The sequence below is a fragment of the Henckelia pumila genome, chromosome 1 (genome assembly GCF_033568475.1).
Source record: "Henckelia pumila isolate YLH828 chromosome 1, ASM3356847v2, whole genome shotgun sequence".
Taxonomy (NCBI): domain Eukaryota; kingdom Viridiplantae; phylum Streptophyta; class Magnoliopsida; order Lamiales; family Gesneriaceae; genus Henckelia; species Henckelia pumila.
Genome location: NC_133120.1, coordinates 25,015,237 through 25,019,941, shown reverse-complemented (window position 1 = coordinate 25,019,941; position 4,705 = coordinate 25,015,237). Strand labels below are relative to the sequence as shown.

Sequence of the window (4,705 nt, the reverse complement as noted above, 5' to 3'; positions counted from 1 at the left end):
CCTTATTATCGGACGGCTCAATCGACTAGGAACGGTTTTAGAACATACAGTGACTATAAGATGTATTTCATGATAGACATCTCCATGTTCTACCACATCTTACATACACTATAGTATATTCAAGGTCTTTATCAAAACAACAATAGTATATCACAATATAACAATATGAAGTAATATAAAGTCATTGCCATAAAAGTGTAAATAATATTAAACAAAAGATTGTTCATACAAAGAGTCATCAAAGCCCATAGCCACACAGTTGGCTCACTGGGCACCCACTCTTACAATTGCATGCCTGAGTTCTGTTTAGTAGGTGATCTCGGTATGGGTCACTACAAGACACGAGACTTGGATAACAAGTTTGAAAGAAAAAACGACAGAAATTTGATATGAGATAGATGAAGAACAAATGACGAAGGATGAAGAATGACAAACACGAAGAACACGAAGAACAGATGAAGATAAGATACTTACTTGATTCAAAACCTGGCTCTGATGCCAAATGAAATGAATCTGGATGAGTATGATTAGCAAACACGATTACAATTTGAATCTCACCCTCTAATCAATAAACAAAAGATCCAATGTTTTGCCCAATCTTTGAAACAAGTAAAATTGGTAGGATTTTTGGACTTCCACCTTTAATCGACGGTACGATTTACAAAAGAAATCACGACAATTGGAACCAAAGAAAACCTTCAGATAACTTGTATCTGACAATCTTCAGTGAAAAACAATTGAAAAACGCTTCCAAGTAATTAAACCGAAAAAAGTTTGATTTGAAAAGCCAAAGCAAAGCTTTGAATAAAATTCTAGAAAGAATTTCAATAATTTTTGTATAAACTGAATCTGAATTTTTAATTGTGAAATAAACAAAAGTATTTATAGTTTACAATCAAAAATAAAAGATAATGCAAAATATATTCTAAAGATATCAAAGATATCATCTAGAAAGTTTCCTAGTATAATTAAAACTCTCAAAAATAGGAAAATAACATCAAAATATCAAAATCTCGAACACACACACACAACATGCCGAAGTGTGTGTAAATTTTCGGAAAAACTCGCTCGCTCGAGCGGATGTGCATGCTCGCTCGAGCGAGGAAGTCTCTACCTCGCACTTGCCTCTGCGCTCGCTCGAGCGGACATGGATGCTCGCTCGAGCGAGAAACAATCTGCCCGAAAACTTTCAATGCGCTCGATCGAGCGAGACTTGGTTGCGCTCGAGCGAGACCTCTTCTGCCTCAATGCTATTTTTTTCACTGTTTTGACTCACAACACTTCAAGAACACATAGGCAACTTCCAAATTGATCTTCAAGTGCTCCAACTTCATCTTGTTAATTTAACATCAACATTTGAAATGCCTTCTTGAATTTATTAGATCGACTCCTCGTGATTGGTCCTCGTGGCAACTCCAATGGATCTCGAACTCACCTTGCCACTCGATCCACATGTGAGCTATCTATGATCGCATCAGGAGTTCAACCAAAAAAGAGCCATTATACTCTAGACCAAGCTACCTGAGAAAAACACAAGGGACCGGTTAATGAACCTATGATACTGCTAAGGGCTTATCCATGTTTCCGTCTCAGGAATGCTCAAATGAGGGTGTTCTGCTACCTGACAATCCTATGAAATATGTTACCCAAAAATATCACAGAAAATCATATGCAAACATTATTATATCAACATTGTGTCCCACAATAATTATTACATGATAGAGATTTAACGACATCATTCTCATTGCACATACATATGTATGTATGTAAAATTAAAGAACGTACCAGGCATGAATCCTATAAACTAATACGAATATTTCAACGACAAAGCTCAAGTAATCAAGATAACACAAAACCCAGCAGTGACAGATGTAATTAAAATCACTAACAGCAGTTTCATCAACACTTTTTAAGGCTAATTAATATTCAGTTAATTTGAAGACTGATCCCTGCCATAATGGCTCCTTCAATCTGATTATAAGATGCAAAAACTATTAATAATGGAGAGAAACTAGGATTTCTAAAAATAAAATGCTTCATTAATTATTATTTTAACTCAGACTAATGATGGCTTCTTTCACCTTTGTGGATCCACCTTTATTGACACGCATTCACAGAATTTACAAATATATTATTAACCATCGTACCATACATGCCCATAAAGAATGTTATAGCTAGGAATCCGTCGTTGGACAGTTATATTTAAGTGATGTCACTTCCTTTCTATAACTCAAGTCTAGAAAAATTATAAAAACTTCAAAATTCACAGGTTCTCCAACTCGAGAAACAACTCTAAATCATAAAAAAGAGCAAAAAATAAAGTATTAATAAAAGCCTCCAGAAACTTAAACTTGGAAAAATGATACAATATTATTTTTGAAGCTTACTTTAATTGATTGAGAAGCTCTTCTACCATTATAAAGGTAGAGATGTGATGCCAACCTCAAATTTTAGTACCTACGGAGACTTATTCGGTTTAGACCCATGAAAGAGTAAAACGAGACTAGCATCCTTTCCTTCTCCTACATCAAGCCTGCACATATTGCATTGTTTATTAGCACGTACCAACACAAAATTATATTTAATTAATTATACTCACTAGTCACACTTACCCCAAAGTCATTAGCCGTGTCAATCAATTAATTTTGAACCACCCTTTTTAATTCGAATTTTTCTCCGAATGGTCTGGATCCTCATGAAATTGGATTTTCCGTTTGAAATGAATTGAGAAGCAAGACCCAACAAAAAATAGAAGGGACACACTCACTGGTATGCAATCAACAACAATATAAAAAAATACGTACAAGATAAATTTAGTGCCCGCAGATGAGGCACCTTTACAGAGCGATAACCTTGAAATTTGTTCCTACAGTGCCCAATTTAATCCAGTATTATGGTACATATCTCATTAGGTTTGAGAGATGGCACATAGATCAATCTTGGTGCCAAGATGTGAATTATTCAGTCATCATTTGTGCTATTGTTTTCATTAATGTTCATGTTTGTGTTACCTGATAAAAGAATCCAGGGAAAGCCTTCTCTAGTATCCATTCTTTGCTATTCTTTTCATTAATGTTCATGTTTGTGTTACCTGATAAAAGAATCCAGGGAAAGCCTTCTCTAGTATCCATTCTTTGGGGTGAGGACACTCCTTGAAGAGACTGAAAATAAAAGAGACATCCAAAAACAAATGATCAACAAAAAATATTACCAACAAAAGCAACATTATAATTAAAGCGATAAATAATCCACACCCCACAAGTTCTTGGATTTGCTGAGTGTCTCGGTGGTATCTTTTCTTCCTCGGAGGTTTGTCTGCAGAATCTTTGCTCATCTCCAAAGACTCCGTCCATTAATATCACTCCCAGATCTACTCTCATGCTCTTCATCTCTCATTATCCTTCCGCCGAATTCAATGTTTCCCCCATTCTCGCCACCTCTCCTTGACCACCTCCTACTGTGTCCTGCTAAAAAAAATGAAACAAAAACAGAAGCCCAAGTAAACAAAAACAATTAAAAAGTTTTAAATCCTCCCCCACTAGTATCTAAGAAGACATATGAAGGGAAAAAATATGGGTGCATAAGCCAACCGATTCCATGTCCACAACCACCTTCGACCTCTCGGTCGAGAAGTCCACCGCCAACCTCTCCGCCACGTACAGGTAAAATCGCCCATCTCCGGTGAGAAGGCATGCACCAAAACCCCTCAACACCCTATCAAATGCCTCCCCGTCGCCGTGGTCACCGATGTACCGCCCAATCTTTATGTCAACCGACGAGTATCTCCTCGCCTCCGTGAAATTCACCGGAATCACTCGACCATGGAGAGTATTTCAGAAGGCATACTGATGATTTGCAGACCATTTTTTGCAAACAGAAGACGAATTGAAGATTGGGATGGAGGTCGAGGGCGAATTTTGTGAAGACGGTGAGAGCTTTGATGGGGATCGAGGGTTCAATCGATTTCTTTGAGAGTGGCTGTAGTATCTTTGATTATATTTATTTCTTTAGGTTTTAAACAAAGTAGTTGTATATTTCTCTCTCTGAGTCAAATAAAGCATTTTAAAAGAAAAAAAAAACGCTTATCCAAGACGTTTTTTATAAAGCCTTGTGGATCCAAAAAACAATGTTGTCATTCATAAATTAAAAAAAACAAAGACAACGTTTTCTCGTAAAAGTATTGTGTTACTTTTTATAACAACGCTTTTTGTAAAAAGCGTTATCTTTCAACTGTTGTTGATGACCATTTTTGTTGTAGTGTAAACAATCTCATTATATTGCTGCCAAGCGGATTATAATATCTTAAGACAACGTTTGGTTTGAGTGATAGGATAAGTAATCCATAGATAAGTAATATAATGTAAATTAAAAATAAATAAAAAAATAGTTAATACATTATTTGATTTGATGGATAGATTATAATTATTTTGATTTAATTGATGTAAAATTATTAATTAATAAATAGATAAATAATATGACGAAAATAAGACGAAATTAATTGAGATAAGTTATACATAGATTAATAATACATCAAACCAAACAATGCCTAAGGGTACTACAAATGTGGGTCTTTGGTACTCCAAAGACTCAGAATTTAATCTTGTTGGTTATTCAGATGCAGATTATGCAGGTTGCAAAATTGAAACAAAAAAGTACTAGTGGATCTTGTCAATTTATGGGAGACAGACTTATTTCATGGTTTAGT

The 4,705-nt window shown here is 35.4% G+C and overlaps 1 long non-coding RNA gene across 2 annotated transcripts; it reads right to left on the bottom strand.

Annotated features, from left to right (window-relative positions):
• Positions 1-818: 818 nt before the first annotated feature.
• LOC140892091 (uncharacterized) lies at positions 819-4,016 on the bottom strand. 2 transcript variants are annotated; one of them, XR_012152738.1, is made up of 5 exons: positions 3,591-4,016; positions 3,255-3,467; positions 2,613-3,161; positions 2,388-2,533; positions 819-1,521 (listed from the first exon to the last, which is right to left on the bottom strand). It is a non-coding gene; the product is annotated as an uncharacterized lncRNA (long non-coding RNA). The 2 variants fall into 2 exon arrangements; XR_012152739.1 differs by having other exon boundaries at positions 3,255-3,464.
• Between the last annotated feature and the right edge of the window lie 689 nt (positions 4,017-4,705).